General features: G+C 35.2%; 1 long non-coding RNA gene across 1 annotated transcript in view; it reads right to left on the reverse strand.

Annotated features, from left to right (window-relative positions):
* LOC308337199 overlaps positions 1-27,431 on the reverse strand; it is a 359,267-nt gene that overhangs the window by 224,768 nt on the left and 107,068 nt on the right. Inside the window, exon 3 of the long non-coding RNA XR_013966300.1 lies at positions 1,186-1,237. This is a non-coding gene — a long non-coding RNA (uncharacterized lncRNA). The remainder of the gene's footprint in view (positions 1-1,185; positions 1,238-27,431) is intronic.

Genomic DNA, 27,431 nt, shown 5'->3' on the forward strand with positions numbered 1-27,431 from the left:
CTTTCTATCTTTATAACTTTGCTCATTTTGGCTATCTCATATAAATGGAATAATAAAATACGTGGTCTCTTGTGCCTAGCTTCTTTCACTAAGCAAAATGTTTTTGAGATGTCATAGCATGTCTTCGTTTCTTTTTATCAATGAGTAATATTCCATTGAATGGATATACCACATGTAGTTTATTCATCCTTAAGTGAATGAACATTTGAGCTGTTTGTAACTTTTGATTATTATGAATAATTCTACTGTTTTAATTCATATACAAGTGTTTTTGAGTGTGAACATGTATTTCCAGTTTTATTGGGTATACACTTAGGAGTGGAATTTCTGGATCATATGGTAATATTGTGTTTAACTTTTTGAGAAACTGCCAAATATTTTTTCTAAAGTAGCTGTGCAATTTTACGTTCCTACCAGGAATGTGTGTAGGTTTGAATTTCTCTAATACTTGTTACTGATTACAGTCATCCTAGTGGGTATATAGGAGTGTTTAATGGGATTTTTATTTGTATTCTTCTAATGACTAGTGCTGTTTGGTTTCTTTTCATATGTTTATTAGTCATTCATATATCTTCTTTGGTGAAATGTCTATTCAAATTAAACTTTTTATTTTATGATAATTGTAGATGCACATGCAATTTTAAGAAATAATACAGAAAGATCCTATATGCTCCTTACCCAGTTTCCCCAATTCTAAAATCTTGCAATATATAGTAGGATTTCACAAGGATATTGACATTGATATAGTCATATAACAAAACATTTATATTACCACAAAGATCTCTTATGTTGTCTTTTTATAGCCACATTGATTTCTATCCTACTGTATGCCTTCCTTAACTCCTGGTAACCAGTAATCTACTAATTTTTTGAATATTTTTACTTTTGTGGTATGTGCTTAAAAAAAACACTTTCAAGTTAAAATCATTTCCAAGAAGTTTGGAGTACCCCTTTCAATATTACTATTGAAGCCAAAGTTCTTGGAAAGCCTCCCAATTTATTTAAAAATATTTTAAATGACATTAGTTTTTTGTTTTGGTTTATTTTTGTTTCTCATAGACCAGATGCCATCAGATGGCTTCAGTGTGTTCAACTTTAGTATCAGAGACAAAATGAAGTGGCTGTCAGATTTCTCTAGAGTTCTCATATAATAAAAGAAATGGTTTGTGAAACCAAAAGACTTACCATTATGACAGAACTTCCAAGATAGTTTAGATCAGTAATTCAGGGTGGCCAACTGAAACAGAAAGAATATTAGATGGTACCTGCACTACAGAGAAGCCATCCCACCCAAATGCCTTAAAAGACTGCAGGTTGATGGTATTAAAAGCTATTTTTCTTCAGTGGTCTAATCCAGTCTCAATTCAGTTTTAGAATGTCTCTTTATCATGAGTTGCTACAGGTATACCCTTCCATTAGTCAAAGAAGTTTCAGTTGTAAATCTGACAGCATGTATTTATATGAGAACCAAGGCTAAAATTGGTTGAGTTACATCACTATAATTAACAAGTATAAAGACAATTATATAGGCAATTGCAGCCTTAAATTCATTTTCCTTCACCTATGCTCTCTTCCTTTTGTGTCCTTAAGAAAATGGAAGTGACAATATTTATCAGTCAGTACATGCTAGGTTATGCTGTGATAATACACAACTGCAAAAATCTCAGTGGCTTAAAACAAGAAGGCTCATTTTTTCACTCATGCAAAGTCTACTGCTAAATATAATATTGAATGAAAAAAGGTAAAGTCAAACAAATATGTACCAGACTTCAAGATCCCACAAAATAAAATTGCATAATGCTTAACAAAACACATATAGAGAGTGAGGAAATGGTATGTTAATTAGCTTGACTATAGCAATCATTTCACTATGTATATGTATATCAAAACATCATGCTGTATACTTTAATATATACAATTTTTATTAAAAATATAATATGGTTTCACTCATATGTATGTGAAACATAAGGAATAGAACAGAGGACCACAGGGAAAGGGAGGGAAAACTGAATGGGAAGAAATCAGAGAGCAAGACAAACCATGAGAGACTCTGGACCATGGGAACCAGACTGAGGGTTACAGAAGGTAGGGGGTGGGGGAATGGGGTAACCAGCTGATGGGTATTAAGAAGGGCACGTGTTGGGATGAGTACTGGGTGTTATACACAACTAATGATTTGTTGAACACTACATCAAAAACTTATGATGTACTATATGCTGGCAAACTGAACCTAATAAAAAAATATATATATATAATTTAGGATCGTGGTTTCCTTCAAGATGGATGGTGAGTACATGGGCAGTCATTATCTTTTTATTCTTTATATCTTATATATACAGTGTCTATTTTTTACATGTGTGAAATATTTCATAAAAACAGTTGTCCAAATGGTACATTATCAATAATAAACTGGAATTTATTTATTTATTTATTTATTTATTTTTTTAAAGATTTATTTATTTATTTGACAGAGAGAGATCACAAGTAAGCAGAGAGGCAGGCAAAGAGAGAGAGGGAGGGAAGCAGGCTTCCTGCTGAGCAGAGAGCCCGATATGGGACTCGATCCCAGGACCCTGAGATCATGACCTGAGCCGAAGGCAGCAGCTTAACCCACTGAGCCACCCAGGCGCCCCATAAACTGGAATTTAAAAAAACATTTTAGAGGCCCTGTTTAAGAATAATAAGTAATGCTAGTTGCACCTAGTTTACAGTACTTAAAGGAGGTAATAGTCTAACCATAGATCCCCCTACTGTAAATGTTTTCATAAATTCTATAGACAAAACTTACACTTGAGGATGACATAGATGAAGCAGTACATGGTTGTAGTTAACACAGACTAGAAGCAAAATGCCCCAGATTTGATTCAAGTTACTTCAAGCATACCAATAAAATAAATGAAACTGTGAGGATACCTTAAAAGTTGAAGGTGTGAGGCCTTTGTCCACTTTTTATTTTTATTTTTATTTATTTATTTAGAGAGAGAGAATGAGAGAGAGCGAGCAGGGCAGAGAGAGAGGAAGGGAGAGAATCTCAAGCAGACTCTGCACTAAGCATGGAGCCCAGTGCGGAGCTCGATCTCACAACCCTGAGGTCATGACTGGAGCCAAAACCAAGAGTCAGATACTTAACTGACCGAGCCACCCAGGAGCCCTAAGGCCTTTGTCCATTTTAAATTTTAGCTGTACTATTAGCCCATGATCATTACTGAAAGGAAGAAGTGGGGTCCTTTGAGCAGTGGTTCTATGTGAAACTGCTTGACCAATGATAATCATGTAAGATTCCAGAGAGTGGTATCAACTCGTTTTTTCCCCACAGCAGTTGAGCATAAATGCAAAGTCATGATATATATCCAGGGGAATATAGATTTACTGGGAAAGTTTTCAAACCCAATAGTTTTCCCTTTAAAATCAATCTCCATGAGAATGATAAGATGAAAGACTTTATAATAGCTTCTAGACTGGGATCTCCCTGAAGTCAAAAGCAATATTTTACCTCAGACTAACAGGGTAATGAACACAGGAAATACTCAGAAAATGTGAAGTGGTATTAAATCGATCCGAATTGAGACCACTGTTTTTCAAGTTTCTCCATATGTGAGTCATCTTAGTATCTAATATTTTTAAATTTAATTTAATTTTTTCAGTGTTCCAAGATTCATTGTTTACGCACCACACCCAGTGCTCCATGCAATACGTGCCCTCCTTAATACCCACCACCAGGTTTACCCATCCCCCCCTCCAAAACCCTCAGTTTGTTTCTCAGAGTCCACAGTTTCTCATGCTCCGTCTCCCCCTCTGATTTCCCCCAACTCACTTCTCCTCTCCTCCCAGTGTCCTCCGTGTTATTCCTTATGCTCCACAAGTAAGTGAAACCATATGAAAATTGACTCTATATCTATCATCTATCTATCTATCTATCCATCTCTATCTCTACATCTATCTTTATTTCTACATCTGTATCTATCATTTATATAAAACATTCTTTAGGCATGGAAGCTGGAACAGCAGGAGCGCACAGCAACCTGCTGACTCACAGGGAAATGACTAAGTCGCCAAAATGCTATAATGTAGGCATGTAAACTGTCTAACATGAGGATATTCACTCTCAGGGGCTATAAAACCCCCATAAGTAGTTTATGGGACTTAGGGAGCTGGCAAAAACTGCTACATCAGAAATACATTAGGGACTACAAAAGGTTGCTCTTTCAAATCATCACTATATGACAGCCATCAGGAATTATTAAATTCAGAATTTTGCTGAAAAAATGTAAAAGCCAAAATGTATACATCTATAATGAACTGATATGTGAAGCAATTAGAAAAGGATACAATAGAATAAAAAAAAAAAAAAAGAAGAAGTCTTATAATGAAATTAAGCTGGAAGGAGGAAACTGGAATTCTTTGAAGCTTAGTGATAAAGTTGAAGCTAGATATCCTTTCCACTATGATGTATATAGAAAGACAACACCCTTTCCAAAATCCCCAAGCAGAAGCACTAATGTGAAAGTCGATCTCCACAATAATCAAAAAGACTCTATGGTTTAAACAATCTGGACAAGAGTAATCGAAAAGGGAACATAACTCATCAGTTTGCTAGATGTTACGTCCTTCACTGGATACTGGACCAAATTCTAGCCATCTAAAATAGAAAATAGAGAATGCTGGAGCTTTGACAGCATCAGCTCAAATTACCATAATTTACCTACGGAAGCAGAGTTTTCTCATAGGAGTTCACTGACTTGTCCTTGGGCACATAGTGGGTGAACGTAGCTGGGACTAGGACCCTGGACCGCAAGTCCAGCGTTCCTCCTTTTATGAGCTTTCAGTTTCTTTGGATTCTATAGTAGAGGATCAGAAAAATCTGTTCCTTAGCAAAATTTTTGAAGAAGGAATAATTTGGCCTTGGCCTCCTTGTCCATTTTCTCAATATCTTCCTTCAGGCGCTCGGTATTCCTACTCTGCTCACAAGTCAGCACTGCCCATGAGTGCAACAATGCTTTGTATTCCAGATCTTTGTCATCTCACTCCCTAGGGGTGCCGCAGTTTTGAATGCAAGAGAAAAAATTTCTAATAGTAGAATTTTAGGCAATAGAAATGCTTGGAAAGGAAGGGGAACATTTGTATAAGCTCAAATCACAAGGCTTTTCATACATAAATCTTTTACTTCTGTGACATACACACCTCCACCTTTTTTTTTTTTTTTTCAATTCCAAAAGTAAAATTCAACTGAATATTTTCCTCAGTTGCTAATGCAAGCCCTGAGTACAGAGTCCTAGATTGGATCACTAATGAACATTTGCAACAAGGTTATTTCAGGCAACTTAATGACCCAATGGCTCGGCAATCAAATCAATTGTTCGGCACCTGACCTTTAACTAGACAAAAATCTATATCCCTGATAAATCAGGCCTCCTGACAAAAAAGAAAAAGGGGGTGGGAGAATGACTAGAGCATTAGCAAGTCTGAGATAAGAGAATAAAGTACTTTATAATTTAATAAAATATATAATCACTTTTTCTTTCCCACAAATGTATTGGTACACCTACAGATTCAGCTCCAAACATAACAATCAAGTGACTATGACTGTGCAAGGAAGGCTAAGATTTCTTTCCTTTTTATAACAAATATAGCTTACTTAGGAACTGTTGTAGAACAGCAGTTATCTGTATCCCAAAAATCTAAATAGAGTAACATGCATGTGTCACTAAAACATATTGCCATGAAGTATTCCTGGTTATAACAGTGCTGCCATTTAAAGGTGTGTGTGTGTGTGTGTGTGTGTGTGTGTGTGTGTGTGTGTTTAAATAATCTGTAGCCTTGCAAATAATACACTTAAATATATTTTTATAATGTGCATGCTAATGGCCTTCTCTTAAAGCTCTTTGATATGACTGGTCAGTACAGGCTCTGAAACCTATACCAGTAGTTCACAGCCAGCATCCTAATTAGCAACTGGGTCCATGTGGCCCCTAAAGTATCTACATTTCTGTTGGCATGGCCTATAAAATCATTCATGCATTTGCCTACAGTGACAACAAAATATCATGTCTTTTCAAAAGTTCTTTCTCTTTCTCTGAAAGTAAACCTATGCTTTGAGAATTGTTCTTCCGACTCTGCGAACTGAAAGCACAACTGGCTTAGGGAAGGAAGAACCCTGCTTCAGTTTCCACTCAAGTCTTGTATTTGGAGAGAGGAAAAAAAAAGATAATTCAGCTTGTCTTAATTCTGCACGAGGCCTGAGTCCCTTATTTATTTATAGCATTATTTATAGCATTTAAGACGTCAACAGATGTGCTCCATATATGAACGAAAAGATGACTGTCATAGAGTTTATCTTCCTGATGCTCTCCAATTGCCAGCCACAGCAGTCTCTAGAATACTGAAGCTAAAGGAGGTGCCACAGTGATGCACTGTTGCAGTTAGGAGCAGAACATTAAGCACAGAGCTCTTTTAAGTATTTGGTTGTAGACACATATCCTCATTTCTTGTAAAGAAAGAACAAAACTTCTCAATATCTCATTGCAGCAGTTAACAGCATTAAATATCTCAAACTAACATTATAAAATTGAGGGAACTTTACAAGTGAATGTGGTGATATTTTATTGTTTGTGGCCCAACCAATATGCCTGTTCCTACAACGATTAAATTTTCTGGTTCAAATATGATTTTGGCTTTCTAAATAGCCTAGTACATTTGTGGTGCATATTAATATATGAGAATATAATTATTATGTAATGCATTTAATGTTCAGTCAATTGGGTTATTTTCTCATTTAAAGCCCTGATTATAATACCTATTAGAGAAGGAGAGGGAGAGGAAGCGCAGCCAGGCTGGGTTGGGGTTGGGTGGTGGCTAGGGTGGTGGTGGGGGGAGTGAGAGAGACTGGGGTACAGAGAGTTGCTGTTCAGGGCCATAATTGAAAGCTAACAGGATGTTTCATTACCACCCAGATATGATCCAATTCCATCTATAATTTCACAGGAAAAAAGAGTGCTTTATGTTCTATTAATTCCAAAGAATTTTTTATTGTTTATAATATTTTTATAATACACTCCATAAAGGTAATAAATTGTGTCATTTTCCATTTGGTTTCAACACTCTATCTAATCAGCTTGCGAATAACGAGGAACATTATAAAGTAGCAATGCAATCTTGAATACACATGGAAACAGACAGCACCACAAATCTGCCTGCCTATTACTTTCAGTGAAGGTAATAATCAAAAGTGCCTCTTATAAAAAGTACTACATATTATAGCTTCAGAGAATTCAGATGGCATCTCAGAGAACTGCTCTGCATAACTGTTCATGAAGGTCAAAATAACTAATATAGCATGGGATGTGCTGCCTAAGGGAAGGGAAATTTTTTTTTGATCTTGCAGAGGCCCACGAGTCCCTAACCTGGCAGTATTACATGGTGATAGGACAAACCCAAGGGAAGTTAGCTCGAGAAACGGAGGAAGTGACCTAAGCCATTACAAGAAGTCACTAACACTGATCAGCTCTTTATATGTATTATTTCAGTGGCTTCCGACTGCACTGATTAGACTATTATTCAGCTGTTTTTATGGAAAAATATAAAATAACAATTAGTTTCTTTCACTTAAGGGTCCAGCGTGGTGGATCAAGCTAGTATGGGCGCTCCACAACAATTAGCAGTTCTGGGCACAGTATCTTGCTCTACCTTTCTCAACACAGTTGTCCAATTCATGACCTAGAATGGCTATTCCAGCTTCAGACACCATTTCTGTATTCCAGCCAGCAGGAAAAGGATGATAAATGAACAGGTCATGCTTTTTCTTTATCAGCATTTCCAAATGTTTCACATTTCACTTATGCTTACATCTCATTGGTCATAACTTGGTGACAAGGCCACTCATAGTTGCATGAGAGGCCAATGAATGAAATCATTACTCAGGCAGCTTTAAAGGTTATTTGATCATATTAGAATATGAGAATAGATATTGGAAGCCAATTAGCAGTACCTGTCACAGCAACAAGTGGTCTGTGGAGCACAAGTGAACCTAGAATTACGGCAACGGAACCACAAATTCAGGTGTATATCAAGTATTAAGTGAAAATGGAACAAACAATATACCTCATAGATATATGCACTGTTAGATAATAAAATGTAAATGTACTTAAAAGTGTTCTTTAATTTGCAACAGTATTTTTATTATTGCATACTCTCCCAGTTAGTAGATACTGATATACACCTACTTTATGTTAGGAAAAGGAAACTGAAGCTTAGAGAGGTCAAATGACTTGCTCCCAAATTAGACAGCTAATCAGTGGAGGATCTAGAACTCAACCTATGTTGAGTTCACACAACCTATGTTTATGTGAACCCAAAGTCATATTTGTCCACTATGCCACATAATTTCTAGGCAAGCAATGCTGGTAATTTCTCATGAAGTTCAACAAAGATGGTGAAAAACAAACATAATGAACACTGAGCAATCTTTTTTGTACGCCATCCTCTCTACTAGGCTAACTAGAAGAATTTTGGGCAATATGGGTCATACTTGGCCTAAGGAAGCGGGCAGGGCAGGGCAAGAGAGATCAAGATGAGGACTATGGATAGAGCAGGAGTTCCAACTTTCGCTCTCAGGAGCTCCCAGCCACAGCCTAAGTAAGACTGTGGGATTCACAGAGGTTTGCAAGCACCACCAGCCTCAAACCGGAAGAGCTAGTGTCCCTTAACCTGAGGTTTCAGCGCATCACTTGAATGCCCAATTTTATGTTCCCTGCCCACCCTAACGGTCAGAAAGTCAGCACATTATAATCATGCTTTGAATTCAGACACACCCAGATTTAAATCACTGAGAAGGAATTTAAATTTAAATCCACTGTACTTCAAAGCATTAATCTGTACTGCTCATCACTGAGGATAGTTGATGAGAGATGTAACAGGTTCTAAGCCACGTTTTAAGAAAAGCATATTTTTGGCAGCATGAAAAATGAAGAATAGCTAGTCTAGAGACTGGGTATCAAATTACAAGGCTGTTGCAACAGAATTATGGCAGTAGCTGTGGAGGAGAAGGGGAAAATGTACAGTAGTTGTTGGTGATAATGCTGCAACAAAACCAGGTCACTGATTTGACTCAGATGGGCAAGTTAACGAAAGTGGTTTCTAGATTGAAATTAGGTAAAAATAGGTAAAAATAGTGACAAATGAAGTGAACCTAAAAGGGAGGATGATGACCTTTGGTCTACATCAGGTAGATGGTCAGCAGGAGATGGAAGGGGTGGAGAGACAAGGAGTTCAGTTTTAGACATGCTGAATTTCAGGTATTAGTACTGGACATACACATTGATTAAATGTGCATTTATTTTGCAGTTAATGGAATAGGAAATTAATAGATTATTTTAAAAACTCACTATAAAAGTAAAATACCTTCCAGAATTAACTTCATAAAAGTGGATGTGATTGAAGAGGGTTGATAATCCTGGTTCAGCCTTTCTCAGAGGGTCACTATAAAGATTTGAGGAGATAGATGTGAAAGTGCTTTGTAAACCACAACATGGGATACAAGTAGGAGTAATTGACAAGGTTTAGGGATGTCTAATAGGTATGTGGATACTGGGGACCAGCTGCTAAAGGACAAAAATCAGCTCAAATAATAAAGAGCTGAGAGTGTTAACATAGAGGGACTGTGAGTGATGGAACACATTTTTTTTTTTTTTTTTAACAACCATCTTATTGGTGTAACTTGGAAACAAATCAAATCAGGCCTAAGAAATATGAATTGAACTATTACTGGATTGCAGAACTGATTTTGCTCTTAACCTTCAAAATGTAGCACACCTTCTGGAGTCACACAGGATAGAAAGTATTCAATTTTCTGCGTCTATTAGGAAGAGATTTATCTTTTGTCCCTCATTGCCTAGTGCCTCACACCACAGGAGCTACCCCATTATGGTGCTCTTTCTTTTGAAACCCTGGGTAATGAGAATGAACTAGATACATCCCACAAAATGGTTATTGAAGACTTAAAAATAAGGATTGCATTGGGCTCTTAAAAAAATCTTTGTGGAAGAGTTTCCACTGAACGAAGCATATTTAAAACAGTTATGTGAGAAAAGTGATATGTGAAAATTTTATTATTCCATAAGTACACATAATATAGTTCAGGAATGTTACAGAGAAAATAATTACATGAGAAGAAAGAGTTAACATGCAATTGAAAGTACTTCTCCCAGCTACATAATGAAACAGTGGAAAGTAATCATTATTTAAAAGTGCACGGCATAGACAAAATGAATAGGGTCATTTTCATAATGTCTTTGTGGGTTATGAGCCAAATCTTCCCTCAGAATATGAAAAAATGAAAATGAAAAAGTCACTCAGTTTTCTGAAGCTTCTCTCATATGTAACTGCACAATTAGCCAGGGATAATATCCAATTGTTTCTAAACTACCTGTGTCTTTGCACACTAAAATAAAGCATTTCACCAAAACATCAGCTGTTACAAGAGATCATCTGTTCCCACAATTACTTTATAGATGAGAAACCTAAGGCACAGAGAGTAGAAGCAACTTACGCAAGGTCACACATCAAGAGTAAAGCTGGGACTAATGCCCAGTGCTGTTTGCAATCCACCACACGTAGTCATAGCTATATTTCTGATCTTACATATTGTTTTTTTCTACCAAATCCTCTGAAATCTGAAGTTTTCTTAATGTATTCTTCAACAAAAGCAGACATAACTCCAATTTGTATATCTGTCTAGTATATCCTCCACCTATCCAGTAAGAAGAATGGGCAAAATTGAATTGAATTGAAATAATCAAAAGTTACAAACTGTATCTGCCAGCTGAGACAGCTGTGTCATCATCTGGTGTTTTGTTCTTGGTATAATGGTGTGCAAGAAACAGAATGTCACTGCAAGTCATCCAGTGAATTTATAAATGGAATGTGTGAATTTTTTTTAGCGAATATGATGCTACATTTCCCACTGGTTCCGTATATTTCAGGATTATTTCTCCTTTTGAAAATCTGCCTGACTGAGGATATTGTTTAAAATCACAGTTCATGTTTCTAATTTGTAAAATATCTGAAAAAACAAAGACAGGAAAAGGAAAATAACTCCTCAATATTTCTAAAACTAGAGGGTGATTGGATTGTAATGGTCTACATATGTTAAGAAAATAACTTGAAATTAAATAAGATAATAACAATCTCTTTAAAAAAACATTCTGTAATACGTACTTGAGAAAATTACATGTCAAGTTCCATAGTCATACTGATTTTAAAAGAGAAAAAAATATTTGATTTTCTAGGGATCAGCTCTGCGTTAACACCTTGAGAACTGACTGAAAGACAAAACACAATCACAATATGGTTTATTACATATACAATTTCATTAGCTTTGTAAAAAAAAACAACAACAACAACTCTACTTTCTTCCAATACATTACCTTTTTAAGCCCAAGTTAATTTGAGTTTCCATCATCTACAAACCAGAGTCTTAATTAGCATATCTGCCTTTTAGGTGGAATTTTCAATAAAGATCTCAATGAAACCTGTTCACTAGGGCAAATTGGACATTTATAATAATTTCAAATAAAAAAGTCACATGAGTAAATTTCACATGCTTATAGAAAGTAAATCAGAATGAGATGGTCTCATTTAATATTTCTTTTATGTATTTTTAATTCTTCTTAAAAATTTATCTAAAGCATAAATTTTAATGTATCCATTTTTTTCTCAGAGCTCTCTGGAGGAGAGGATAAAGTTCCATTTATTTGAGGGTATAAAATATGGGAGAATTTGAGGAGAAACATTTAACAGCCCATTTCTCACTTTTTGTTTGAAACATTATCTGATTATAAATCTCCAGAAAGTCTCTCTGCCAAATTCTTACTAAAATACTAAGGAAGGCATAGAAAGAAGGAAAATTAAAAATAAACAATTCTTAAAAATTCAATGTAATTCATAATAACTATAAGGTCAGTGCATCTGGATGAAGAAACCCAATTAGGGGTGTATACATGTTTCCCCCTCACACTTTCTCGTAAGACAGCTTAAACTGTCTGATAGCAAAGAGGAAGTAGCTTCTGGCCTGTCTTTGGTAAACACTAATTCTGGAGGGATCACTTCTTACTTGAAGATAAGTAAAGGAAAAAATTGAGGCCTATGAAAAACCTTGAAGAACAACAAAAAGGAAATTTAATAATAAAGACTCAGAAGAACATGCTTTTATAATTTTCATGCTACTGAAAATTATCTAGTACAGGATCCTAAGAAATTTGGGGGAAACAATTTGGCGACTTTTATAGATGACAAGGAAACATGGCTCCTCCTTCTCTCATATATATATATATATATATATATATACATATATATATATATATAATGTCAGTACAAGTGAGTTTGAAAAATAACAAAAAATATATTTGATTCACAATCCTAATAAAACTGTAAAGTACCTAAAAATGAAAAAGAATATGCAGGATGTATATGAGATGAACTATAAAACCTTTCGAAGGAAAATAAGAGACATCTTGAAAAATTAGACCATGCTTCTGAATGGCAAGACTTGATAATATAAATCTGTCTAATCCTTTTCAAATTAATGTTCAAGTTTAAGGAAATGGACGTTTTGAAGTTGATTTGGCATAACAAATGGCCAAGATTTACATATAATTTTCAAAGCAAAGTAACAACAGTTGAGGAATTCAACTGGATATTAAAATTTACTTTAATAGACAATATTTAAACAGTGTGATACTAGCACAAATTGAAGAGACATGTCCACACCAGTAAACAGAATATATATTTTTGCCTTTCAAACTGATGAAGATTTTCTAAAGGATAATATTTAAATGCTGATAAGTGTGGGGTAAGATGGCTATCTTAGGCACTATACAAAAAAAAATGACATATGCTTTATGGAGTTCAATTTGACAAAGTATGTTGAAAGTCTTACAAATACACATATCGTCAGATCTAGGCTTTTCAATTCTAGGGTATGTTTTAAGAAAATTATCAGAAAGAAAACTGAAGATTTACATATAGAAATATTTATGTGAGCCTTATTCATAACAGCTAAGCAGTAAGATAACCCAAATGTCTAACAATAATGTCTCATTAAATAAAATATGGTTCATACATATAATGTATATGTAGACTTTAATAAATATTAATTTAATAAATTAATTAGTATCAATTCAATAAAAAACATGTGGGAAAACAATGGAATGGGGAATGGGAAAATGTTGATGAAATAATAAACAATAAAAAGATAATTATATCAAAATATAACACTACTTGTATTACTTACATAACATTATATATATTCACAAGAAAAAAAATTTGGAAAAATACACAAAAATTGTATATAGTACATTATCCATGGTGGTAAATTATTTTTCTCTTTTTTCTCTTTTCTATATTTTAAAAGTCTATACAATTAATACATATACAAGTAATAAATAAAAACATTATTTTAAAATTGTTCATTGTCTCACATCAGGGAATTATTTCCCTGGGCTCTGTTCCATTATTCTGGAACTAATATATACACACAATAGTTTTAATTGGCTTCCTATCATCTTTTATTTTGGTTTATAAATAGGCTTGATTGCAACTTGTGATTAGTCCTAATTTATGCCTATTTCTTCATATAATTATCAATAACCCCAGTTCACTCCCCAAAATGTCCCAGCTTGCACAATGAAGTATATGTTTGATTACTCGATTTATCATAGCACTGTTGTTATCAGCATCATCATTCACACTTCACACTTAGGGTTCAGAACGTCAGTACTGTGTTTTATGTACGGTATCTCTTAATACAATTCATTGTTAGAAGAACAATTAGAGACCATTTATAAAAACTGCATCAGCATTCAAACTAAGATTTGTCTCCTATAAAATACATGATGTACCACTTTTGCAAGCAATTGTAAAGCTATTTTTAAGAGGCAGACAGGGGTACAAATCCAATAGAAGACTGTGACAGCGTTCAGGAGGAAGACAAGGGTAAGAGAGACATTTTAGATTATCCCAGCTATAGTGAAGGATAACCGAATCCAGGATAAATTAAGGTCTAACTTATATAAAAGTAAATGCAATCTCATGACTATAAATGCTTTTGCAAGGCCCTGGAGACCGTGTTAACCCACCTTCATTGTCCCCTAAGGTGAGCAGAAGTGATAAAGTAAAAATCTTTTTGCAAGGTAGTAATTGTTCCCATTCCAGGGTGGTGACCACAAAGAAATCTATTTTTCAATTGTATCCTATTATTTTTTTCTTGTTCACCTTCACACTAACCTCGATGCACTGCTGCCTCTGTTAAATCTTAAATGCAGCAGACAAACTACTATTCTAGCTGATTTAAGCTCTCACTGCCACTTCAAACGCTTGTGTGCCATTGTTATCCTTGGGAGTTTTACTAATGGAAGAGATGATTAGGAAGAAGAAAAGGCTAATCATAAAATTATTCTTTCTCCCAAACCTCTTTCTTCAGTGGCCCTGTGCTATCCAACATTGGTTACCGGGCTGAAAATTAATAAACAACAAAAAGAAGGCTCTTTTATAAAACCAAACTGCAGGGCATTTTTCAAAAACAGTACCTGTGATGACTCAGGCATCAGGTTAATAAAACTAATTTTTCCTAAGGGTTTCAGACAATTTAGGGTAATTATTTTCTTCCATCATTTTCATTTACCTGGCTAGAAACAACTCAAAATGTTCAAGTTTGGTAGCTAGCAGAGTGCATTGAGTGAGTGACTATGATGTAATTATGAAAGCACCCTAGAGTATCCTATTATTTAGCAAACAAAAGTAGAACATGTAGCACCCCACATAATTACTGGTCCATCTCCACTAAAGGGCTTAGTTTGAGCCCTGTTGCTTCCTGTCAGTTCAGAATTATGGTCTGTGAAATTGAAAGTCAGTTACTGAATTTCAATGTGCTGGCTACCTGTTGCTCCTGCCTTAGAGTTGCTTACCCTAGGAAGGAAAGTGTGCTTTGTAATTCCTGTGTCTCTCTTTGAAATCTCTTCACAGACTTTAGGAAAAGACACACATCCATACAGAAACTTTTTCTAAACATATCTGTTCTCACAAATGATTTTTTTGTGTACTATTTTAATTAAGTTCAACATACAGGTGTTGCTATAGACTGAATGTTTCTGCCCACACCTCCCCCCATCCAAATTCATATGTTGAAACCCTCCTAATGTGATGGTATTTGGGTGGGGGCTTTGCAAGGGAATTATGTCATGGGGGTGGAATCGAATGGGATTAGAGGCCTTGTAAGAAGAGGCTAGAAAGCTAGCTCACTCTGATATTCCTATGTAGGGATACAAGGAGAAGTAAGCAGCTCTCTATAGAACCTGACCATGCTGATGACCTGGTCTTGAGCTTCCAGCCTCCAGAACTGTGGGAAATACATTTCTGTTGTTTATAAGTCACCCAGTCAATGGTATTTTATCAGCCCAAGCTTGCTAAGATAGGTTTTTTTTTTTTTTTTTTTTTTAGAGAGAGAGAGAGAAAGAGAACAAGGGGAAGGGAGGGGCAGAGGGAGAGGGAGAGAGAGAATCCTAAGCAGGCTCCATGCTCAGTGTAGAGCCCAATGTGGGGCTCCATCTCCAAACCCTGAGATCATGACCTGAGCCGAAATGAAGAGTTGGACACTTAATTGACTGAACTACCTGGGTGCCCCCTAAGATAGGTATTTTTAAAGAACGTAACTCTAGCTTCCCATGCTCTGATTACTCCTTGTTAACTCTGAAATTAAGCACAAACTCCTCAAGCTGATATTCAAAGAATTTTCACAACAAAACTTCAACTACATATTCCCAGTTTATCAGCACTACTCACTCAAACACCACACTTCAGTCAAATAAAAACCATTTGGAGGATTTCCAGTTTCTCTGATGACAGACTCAGACACTCCCAAAGTCCCCTTGCAGAAAAGAATTACAAAATCTCAATGCCCGATAGAAAGCAACTACATGAAGGTACAGGAATGTCAACAGAAGCAGACAGATTCTGGTAAGGAGTATATTCTCAGAAAAGAGGAGGTGAGTAGCTCTATGAAGTTCCTCCTTTTGTGGATTTTATCCTGAGATTAAGTGCAGCTGCATGTGTGATCCATGCAGTGGTGGAGGCACTCGTAGAAAAATCAGTCTTTCTCACCAGAGAATCTGAAATTAAAAAAATTCACTTGATGGATCTGACAGCTAAATGGAGATGACAGAAAGGTATATGTGAACCGTAAAATAAATCAACAGAAATTATTCAATGTGGTCATGGTGGAAAACAGTATGGAGATTCCTCAAAAAATTAAAAATAGAATTACTATATGATCTAGTTATTCCACTACTGGGTATTCACCCAAAGAATACAAAAACACTAATTCAAAAAGATATATGCACCCCTATGTTTATTGCAGCATTATTTACAATACCCAACATATGGAAACAACCTTAGTACTCACCATAGATGAATGGATTAAAAAGATGTGGTATATACATATAATGGAATATTATTCAGCCAATAAAAGAGAATGAGATCTTGCCATTTGCAGCATGGCTGGAGCTAGAGGGTATAATGTTACGTGAAATGAGTCAGAGAAAAACAAATATCATATTTCACTCATACGTGAAACTGAAGAAACCAATGAACAAAAAAATTTAAAAAGAGACATGCAAAAAAAAAAACAGAGTCCTAAATACAGAGAAGAAACTGGTGGTTGCCAGGGGGAGGTGGGTGGAAGATGGGTGAAATAGAGCAAAGGTGATTAAAAGTCTACTTATTATGATGAGAACTGAAGAATGCACATAATTGTTGAATCATTATATTGTACACCTGAAACTAATATAATACTCTGTTAATTATACTTCAATTAAAAAATTGAAAAAACTGGAAAAAAGAAAAATATTAAGAAATGCTCTGAATGACAATTACTTGTATAATAATAGAATGCTTAGAATACTCTAGTAAAATATTTCTCTTCTTTATTCATTATTTATGATGGGTTTTATATGTAATATGTTACAATTAAAAATTCCAAATATATGCAAAAGAAAATATATGTGATTTTAACCATCAAAAAAAGGTAAATTATTCAACATGGATAAAGAAAAAGAAAAATTTAAAAACAAACAAGGAGAACCTCAGTTAACTAATGGATAATACTGAATTTTCCAGGATATGTGTAACTGACACTCCGGAACAAAGGAGAGAGAATAAGACAGGAAAAATTACTTGAAGAAATAAAGGTTGGGTGCCTGGGTGGCACAGTCGGTTAAGCATTTGACTCCTGGTTTAGGCTCAGGTCGTGATCTCAGGGTTGTGAGACTGAGCCCCACATGGAGCCACAGGGGGCTCCACGCTGAGCACAGAGTCTGCTTGACTCTCTCTCCCTCTCTCTCTCTGCCCTCCATGTGTGCTCTCTCTCTCTCTCAAACAAATAAATAAATCTTAAAGAAAAAAATAAATAAAGGCTGACAAGCAAAATTTTACATATACAGGATGCTTCAGGAAAACCAAGCAGAATAAACATGAAGAAGCCCATGCCAAAACACATAATAGCCTTACTGTTGAAAACTAATTACAAACAACAAAGCTTGAAAATAGCAAAAGAAAAATGATGAATTGCATATAAGGGAACAATGATCTGATTAAAAACTGACTTCTGATCAGAAACAACGGAGGCTAGAACAGATGGAACATCTTTAAAATACTGAAAGGAAAAAAAAATGTCTGTATAAAATTCTGTATTCAGCAAAAATATCCTTCAAGAATGAAAGCAAAAATAAAGGGATTTTCCAAGAAAAGAAAACAAAAAGAATTCATCACCGGCAGATCTATGAAAAGAAGTACCAGTAAAAATTGTCCAGGCTGAAGGGAAATTATTCCAGATGGAAAGTGACAATTTCAAAAAAAGAATAAAGAACATCTTTAATGGTAAATGTCAAAGTACATGCAAAAGACTATCATTTGGGGGCACCTGGGTGGCTCAGTTGGCTAAGTGACTGCCTTTGGCTCAGGTCATGATCCTGGGGTCCTGGGACCGAGTCCCGCATTGGGCTCCCTGCTCAAAAGGAAGCCTACTTCTCCTTCTCTCTCTGCCCCTCCCCCTGCTTATACTCTCACTCTCACCCTCTCTGTGTCAAATAAATAAAATCTTTTTAAAAAAAGACAATCATTTTGGCTTTTTTCTCCCTCTTAATTCTTTATGATATATAAAACTATTAAAAGGAAAATATAGAGCATTACCCTGCAGTGTTTAATGTAAGTAGATTTAATACATATAATAACTCTAAAATCAAGGAAGGAGTCGTGTACGTGGTCCTAGACTGTTGGAATGTTTTTATATTTTACGTAAAGTGATATAATATTAACTGAAAATGAACTGTGAAAAGTGAAGGATGTATACTGAAATTTCTAGAATAAACTAAAGACATGCAAAGAAGTCTAGCTAACAACCCAATAAGAATAGTAAAACCCAATCCTGAAAATATAGTTAATCTGATTAAAAGGCAGGAAGGGAGTAACTGAAGGACAAGAATACCAAAAGAACACCAAAAAAAGAGTAAACATGTAGATTCAAACTCACTGTATTAGTTTGCTATGGCTGCCATAACAAAGTAGCACAGACTCAGTAGCTAAAACACCAGAAATGTATTTTATCACTGTTCTGGAGACTAGAAGTCTGAGATCAAGATATCAGCAGTTTCTTCTAAGGTTTCTTTACTTCTTTACTTTCTTTACTTGCAAATGGCATCTCCTTTCTGTATCTTTTTTTTTTTTTAAAGATTTTATTTATTTGACAGAGAGAAATCAGAGCTAGGCAGACAGAGAGAAGGGGAAGCAGGCTCCTGCTGAGCAGAGAGCCCGATGCGGGGCTCGATCCCAGGACCCCGAGATCATGACCCGAGCCGAAGGCAGAGGATTAAACCCCTGAGCCACCCAGGCGCCCCTCCTTTCTGTATCTTAACATGGTCTTCCCTCTGTACATGTCTGTGTCCTAATTTCCCCTTCTTTTTTTTTCTTTTTAAAGATTTATTTATTTATTTGAGAGAGAAAGAGTGCAAGCAGGGGAAGGAATAGAGGGAGAGAATCTTCAAGCAGACTCCCTATTGAGCACAGAGCCCCATGAAGGGCTTGATCTCAAGACCCATGAGATTACGACCTAAGCCGAAATCAACAGTCTGATGCTCAACTGACTGACCACCTAGGTGCCCCCTAATTTCCCCTTCTTATAAGGATACTGGTCATCTCAGATTAGAACCCATCCTAATGATCTCATTTTAACTTAGTTATCTCTAAGAAGACCCTATCTCCAAATACAGTCACATTCTAAGGTATGTGGTGTTAGGAATTCAATATATGAATTTTAAGGGGACAAAATTTAGCCTATAACATTCACCAATATCAACAGTTACATTAAATATTCATAGACTAAATACCCCAATTAAAAGGAAAACTGAGGGGGTGCCTGGGTGGCTCAGTGGGTTAAAGCCTCTGGCCTTCGGCTCTGGTCATGGTCCCGGCATCCTGGGATCAAGCCCCACGTCAGGCTCTCTGCTCAGCAGGGAGCCTGCTTCCTCCTCTCTCTGCCTGCCTCTCTGCCTACTTGTGATCTGTCTGTCAAATAAATAAATAAATAAAATCTGAAAGGAAAACTGAGAGAACAGATTTTTTTTTAAAGGCACATTCACACACTTTCTAAAAGAGACATTTTCCATGTAAGGACAAATATAGAATGAAAGTAAATGGATGGGAAAAGATACACTATGCAAAGAATAAGGATTAGGATTAGGGAATAGCTACACTAATATCGGATAAAATAGATTTCAAGATAAAAAGTAGTACTAGAAATAAAGAGGAATATTTCATAATAATATGTCAATTTACAAGGAAAATATAACTATAATAGATGACTGTGTGTCTATTAACAAAGTTTCCAAAAATGTGAAGGGAAAATGGACAGAAATTAGTAGGAAATAGACAATTCTGCACTCATGGTTGGATTTTTCAACACATTCATCTTGTGGAATTTGATAGAACAACTAAACAAATAGCAAAAAGTAATGACATAAAAGTTCTGTACAACACTATCAATGACATTGACTTCATTTATATTCACAAAGCACTGTGCCCAGCAATGGCAGAATAACACCTTCTTTTCAAGGGCACATGTTATGTTAACCAGAATCTGTTCTTATAAAACAAGTCTAAATAACTCTAAAAATACTGAATACAGAATCTGTTCTCTTAGCACAAATAAATTATATTAAAAAATCAGTAATAATATCATGACTAAGAAAATAGCAAATATTTGGAAAATAAACAATGCAGTTCTAAATAATACAAGAGACAAAGAAAATGTCCCAAGAGAATTTTGAGACTATTTTGAAGTAGTAATAATAAAAATACATTATATTAACCTTTGTGGGGTAATGTAAGGGTAGTGCTTAGAGGGAAAATTATAGTTTCCAATACTTATATTGGAAAATAAGGAAGAACTAATATCAGGGATTTGAGTTCCCACCTAAAATTTTTTTTTAATTAGGAAGAGGAAATTAAAGCCAAAGTAAAATGATAGAAGGAAATCATAGGAAAAAAAGCAAAATCAACTAAATGGTAATTGAAAAAACAAAAAAATCGATGAAACCAAAATCTGTTTTTTTGAAAATATCAATAAAATCAACAGGCCTCTTGTTGGACTGAAAAAGACAAAGAAAGAAAACACAAATTACCAATATCAAGAACAAAAGAGTGGCCATCACTACAAATTCTACAAAATTAAAGAGATAATAGGAAATACTAGGAATAATTTAAGGTAATAAATTTGACAAACTGGATGAAATGGAAAAAATTTCTTTACAAGACCTTTTATTGTGGTAAAATATGTGTATTATAAAATTTACTATCTTAACCATTTTTAAGTGTATAGTTCAGTGATATTAAGTGCAACAATATTGTCATGCAATCGTCACCACCATCCATTTCAGAACTATTCTCATTTTGCAAAACTGAAACTCTGAACCTCTTAAACAATAACTATGACTTTCTCCTCCTGGTCCCTCGAAGCCATGATTCTACTTTTTTTCTTATCTTCCCTTTTCCACCAACCCCCAACTTCCGATAACTACTCTCTGTTACTATGAAATCAGCTTTATTTTATCTATCTATCTATCTGTCTATTGACATCACACACAGAAGTGACGTCACACAATATTTGTTTTTCTGTGCCTGGCTTATTTCACCTAGTATAATGCTCTCCAGATTCATCTGTGTCTTTGCAAATGATAGGATTTATTTTCTTATGACTAAATAATATCCTGTTTATATCTATACCACATTTTCTTTATCCACTCATCTGTCTACAGAAATTTAAGTTATTTCCAGGTCTTGGTTACTGGGAATAATGCTACAATAAGCAGGGGATTACAGATATCTCTTTGAGACAGTGATTTTATTTCCTTTGGGTATATACTGAGAAGTGGGTTGCTGGGTCAAATGGTAGTTCTATTTTAAATTTTTTGAGGAACCTCCATATTGTTTTCTATAATGGCTGTACCAATTTACATTCCCACCAACAATGCACAAGGGTTCTCTTTTCTCCACATCATTGCCAACACTTACCATCTTTTGACGTTTTGATAATGGTCATCCTAATAGTTGTGAAGTGATGATTTGCATCTCCTTGATAATTGGTGATATTGAGCATCTTTTAATATACTTGGGAAGATAATAAAAACAATACACTATGAAAATCAATTAAACACAAAAGAAAGGCTGCAATGGAGGAATCGAGGAATAAAAATAGATGAGACATATAGAAAACAAAAAGCAAAGTGGTAGAAATATGTCTTTCCTTACTAGTAATTACTTTAAACGTAGACATGATTCATTTTCCAAGTAAAGAATAGATACTGGCAGAATGAATGCAAAAAGATCTACCTGTATGCTGACCAAAAGAGATTCAATTTACACTGAAAGACACAAATAGGATGATAATAAAATAAATAAAATTATATTGCATGCATATAGTAAACAAAAGAAAGATGGGATAGCTATATTAATATCAGACAAAATGCAATTCAAGTCAAAACTGTTGCAAGAGACAGAAGAAGGACATTACATATTGATAAAAGGGTCAATCCATCAAGAAGTCATAGCAGTTACACATATATACTTATGTGAAAACAAAGACCCAAAATATATGAGGCAAGAATGGCAGAATTGAAGAGATAAACAGAAAGTTGTACAATAATATGCAGAGGCTCCAATACTCTATTTTCAAGAGTAGATAGAACAACTAAAAGGAGATCAATAAGAGAATAGAGGACTTGAACAATACAATAAACCAGTTATACTTAAGAAAAATATGCAGAACATTCCACCCAATGAGAATGGAATAGACACTTTTCTCAAGTATAGACTATTCTAGATTATAAAGTCCAAATAAATTTAAAAGATTGAAATCATGCAAACTATCCTCTCAATAGCAGATGGAAAACTGAAAAATTCAGGAATATATAGAGATTAGACAACACATTCTTAAATAACCAATAGGTCAAGGAAGAAATCACAAGAGAAACTAGAAAATACTTTGAGACAAATGAAAATGAAAACCCAATATACCAACATTTATGGGAGGCAAAGAAAGAGGTGTTCAAAGGGAAACTTTTAGCTGTAAATGCATATATTCAACCTAACTTTACTCCTGAAGAGACTAAAAAAGAAGAGCAAACTAAACCCAAAAATTGCAGAAGGAAGAAAATAATAAATATTGGAGCAGAGATTAATGGTATAGAGAATAGAAATGAAATGGAGAAAATCAATTACGCAAAAAGTTTGCTCATGGAAAAGATTAACAAAATTGACAAATCATTACCAATACAAAGAGAAAAAGAGGGAAGAATCAAAATCCTAAAAACACATGACTTACCAAAATCAACTCAAGAAGAAAAAGAAAATTTGAATAGATGTATAATATATAGAGATTAAATCAGCACACAAGAAAAGGCCAGGACCAGATGGCTTTATGAACGAGTATTCTACAAAATTTTCAAGCATGAACACCAATATTTCTCAAACTCTTCAAGAAGGTAGAAGTGAGTACTTCCTAACTCATCCTTTTTTTCTTTCAAAACAGTACATTTTATTTGACATTAGGCAGCACATTCCCCAATTTGTCTCAGTCGTGACATGTAGATGGCTTTAGATTGCTTTGGTGGTCACCCAAGCTGAGCAAGATTTTTCAATCTTCCAAACACTCACAGCTCAAAGATTCTGCATTTCACATGAGTTCAGAAATCAAAGTGTATCTTCCCATTTATCAGAACATTTGGCATAAGATTCCATTTTAGGTAGAAGGATAGAGACAAAGCCATTTCCTTTAAAAATGGATGTGTTCACAATTTATGCCATAAAAATCAGATGATGATGGCATTGTTCTCTTATTCTTTTCAGTAGTGGTAGTCTGAGGATTCCAGAAACTAAGCTCAAAGAAGTAAGGTGTTGCTGGCTGGTGCTTCTCAACAGACTGGCACATCTGGTTATTTCTTGTCTAATTCTTGTCATTGGCCTGGGGCACCTCTTCACACTTTCTCTAAATAGCGTATTACATTTCCCCCTGTCAGCAGCATGATGCTTTCCTTTTCTCATCAGCCTAGAGCTTCTAAGGAAAAGGGAGGTCTGAAATCAATGTTACCTATATGTCTCTCTCAAGTGGAGAGAAATGGAAATTAAAAAACAAACACTGAATAAATGGCTCAAAACTGTGATCAAAATTGGCTTAAGATCATCCCAGGCATAATATTGCCAGTCTAAAGATAGGTTTCTTTAAGGTAATAACAACATCAAAAAGGGCATTTCAAAAGAAGTGGGCTTAAATGGACACATGAGAACAGGAAAAGGAGAAATGAAAATGTCCAAGAGTAGGGAGGATAGCAATAGAAAAAAGCTGGAATTCAGCAGTCTCGACATGGGAGTTCCTTTGGTCTTAGGGCTTCTAAAACCTTCCTGGATTCTGGGTCATAGGCTTCCAGCTTCCCACCTAATTTAGCCTTGAGATATCTTTCTCTCTTTTGTCTTCTGTCCAACTAGAGTGGCTGGAGTCCTGGGTCTTTGTGTGTGTCTGGGACCTTCCATCCTTGGATGTTAGATCTTCAAGCTAAGGTTTTTATCTCAGGTCTTGGACCTTGTGTTTGAGGTCTCAGGCCTTTCATGGGTTCTTGCTCTTAGGCTTCAGTCTCCCATATTCTGCGAAGCCATCATTACCCCCATACTAATGCCAGACAAACACATCGTAGTAAAAACAAACAAAAACCACTAGAGGCCAATATCCCTTATGAATATAGATACAAATTTCCTTAATAGCAAACCTAATCCAGCAGCATATCAAAAGCATTATATAACATGTCAAACCAGGGTTTATTGTGAGAATTAAAGTGATGTATTTCATATTTCAAAATACAAAAATCATTCAATTTAATAAGCCATGTCAATTGAATAAATGAAAACAAATGCATGGTCATCTCAACTGATGCAAAGAAAGCATTTGACCAAATTGAGCATTCTTTCATAACACAAATACTCAGCAAAGTAGGAATAAAAGGGAACTTTCTCACCATGATAAAGGCACTATGGAGAACTTACATATACTATCAGACTCCAGAGTGAAAGACTGAAAGTTCTCTCTAAGTGGTATAATACAAGGATGCTCACTTTCACCACTGATACTACTCATTACTGTATAGGTAATATAGTATAATAATATAATATAATATAGATAATTCTAGCCAGAGAAAGGAAGCAAACTAGCTCTGTTTATATATGACATGATCATATGCAGACAATACTTTAAAACTTAAAATTCATTCACAAAAAATTTAGAGCCAGAATTTAGAGAATTGCAGAGTCCATAATCAATACTCAAAAATCAATTGAGAGGGAATGAGAAGTGACTGCTGAATGAGCATAGGGTTTTATTTTGACGAGATGAAAATGTTCTGGAACTACATAAAGATCAGTAAAATAGAAGGCATAGCAATAGAAACTATACAAACTAAATCACAGAGAAGAAAAAATGCTGAAAAATGAACAGAGACATATGAGTAAAGGACAAAATCAAGTTTTTTGATATGTGTTTTTTATTGGAATCCCAGAAGAGAAATAGAGATAGAAATTTACATTAAAATATATTTGAAGTGGGTGATCAAACTTGGTTACCTAGCTTTAATTCTGCCTCTGGCTGAAAAGTTATCATTTTGAGGTAATAAAACTGGTTTACTTGTGTAATGACTGACTTGAAATGAATTCTCAAAGGGCCGCTTTGTGTCTTTGTTCAACTACACTATAATCCAGCAATTGTTCTATTAGGTATTTGCCCAAAGGATACAAAAATACTGATTTGAAGGGACACATGCACCCCGATATTTATAGCAGCATCATCAACAATAGCCAAATTATGGAAAGAGCCTAGATGTCCATCAACAGAAGAATGGATAAAGAAGATGTGGTAGATATTCACAATGGAATACTATGCAGCCATCAAAAAGACGACATCTTGCCATTTGCAATGATGTGGATGGAACTAGAGCGTATAATGCTAAGCAAAATAAGTCAGAGAAAGATAAGTACCATATGATTTCACTCATATGTGGAATTTAAGAAACAAAACAGATGAACATGGGGGCAGGGACAGAAGCTAACCATAAAATAGACTCTTAACTATAGAGAACAAACTGAGGGTTGTTGGAGGGGAGGTTGGTGGGGGTTGGGTTAAATGGGTAATAGGGAATAAGGAGGGCATGTGTCATGATGAGCACCAATGATGTATGGATGTGTTGAATCACTATATTGGACACCTGAAACTAGTATTACATTGCATGTTAACAAACTGGAATTTAAATAAAAACTTGAAACAAACAAAAAGCAAGCAAAGATTCTCTTTTCCACCTCTGCCAAAAAGAAGAGGCCAAGGATAAAACAAGAGAAGAGGCTTTCCCAAAAACTTTATGGAAAAAAGCAGACAGAACAAACCACAGTACAAATTCACTTTAAAATATGTTTCATGATAGGGGAGATGTTTTCTTTTGATTTTTCAGAAAACAATATAAGCATCCTGTTAGCAATGATTTCGACATGCTTCATAAATCAATCTGGCTTTTCAATTATTCTTTTATTTGAGAAAACAAAATGAAGATAACAATGTTATTTGTTGCCACTTCAAATTTTAAATCAGTAGACAAAATTAGCAACATACAAAATTTATCCACTAGTCATTATTATTTCTTCATGTAACCTAATTTTCCCAACATTACCTTTGTTCAAGGTCTTTGAATTTCATGATTATATATTCAGAATTGATGTTGCTGTACTACACACTATTATTTTACAAATTAATTCAAATATAGTCTGGGTTTACAATCAAATTCACCTTCACATTCCAATTTGTTTCAAAAATCATTCAGTCAATGATATTTTATTGTAATCCATCAACAGTGATATGGGTATTAATTGACTAATTAAAATAACAATTTGGGAGCCACTGGAGGAAACTGAACTCCCTCTGAACCTGATGGCAGAAGGAACTTGAGCTACCTTGGCAATCTACCTTGTTTTTCAAATAGGAAAGAAGACTTAAATAATCACTGTTTATAGTAATAACTTTTTATTTTTATTTTTTTGTCCCTGCTGGGCTTTCTATTAACATATAATGTATTATTTGTTTCAGCGGTACAGGTCTGTGAGTGATCAGTCTTTAACAATTCACAGCACACACATAGCACATACCCTCCCCAATGTCCATCCCCCAGCCACCCCATCCCTCCTACCTGCCTCCCCTCCAGCAACCCTCAGTTTGTTTCCTGAGATTAAGAGTGTCTTATGATTTGTCTCCCTTCCCAGTCCCATCTTGTCATCCCTACCCCCACAATCCTCAACATCCGGCCTCTCAGAAATTCCTCATATCAGTGAGAGCATATGATAATTGTCTTTCTCTGATTGACTTATTTAGCTTAGCATAATACCCTCTAGGTCCATCGACATTGTTGCAAATGGCAAGATTTCAGTTTTTTGATGGCTGCATAGTATTCCATTGTATATATATACACCACATCTTCTCTATCCATTCATCTGTTGATGGACATCTAGGCTCTTTCCATAGTTTCATTACTGTGGACATTGCTGATAGCAGTAATCTTTAACAAGGTACAGAGCCAGCCTGAGAATTGGAGCAGGCCATGGAGATGGTTATGATTTCAGGGCACGCCCAACATCATATACAAACAACTCCATTAACCAACTACTGAGTCCCCACATTCTTCTATTAGAGAATTTCTCCTTTAGTTTAAGACTTTGGAACCTCTCAAAACACTACTCCTTCTGAAAGAAGCCATGTTTAATGTACCTTTCCATGAAGAAAATTCCCTGGCAACTAAAACTAATAACTAATT

Source organism: Martes martes, assembly GCF_963455335.1.
Source record: "Martes martes genome assembly, chromosome: X".
Classification (NCBI taxonomy): domain Eukaryota; kingdom Metazoa; phylum Chordata; class Mammalia; order Carnivora; family Mustelidae; genus Martes; species Martes martes.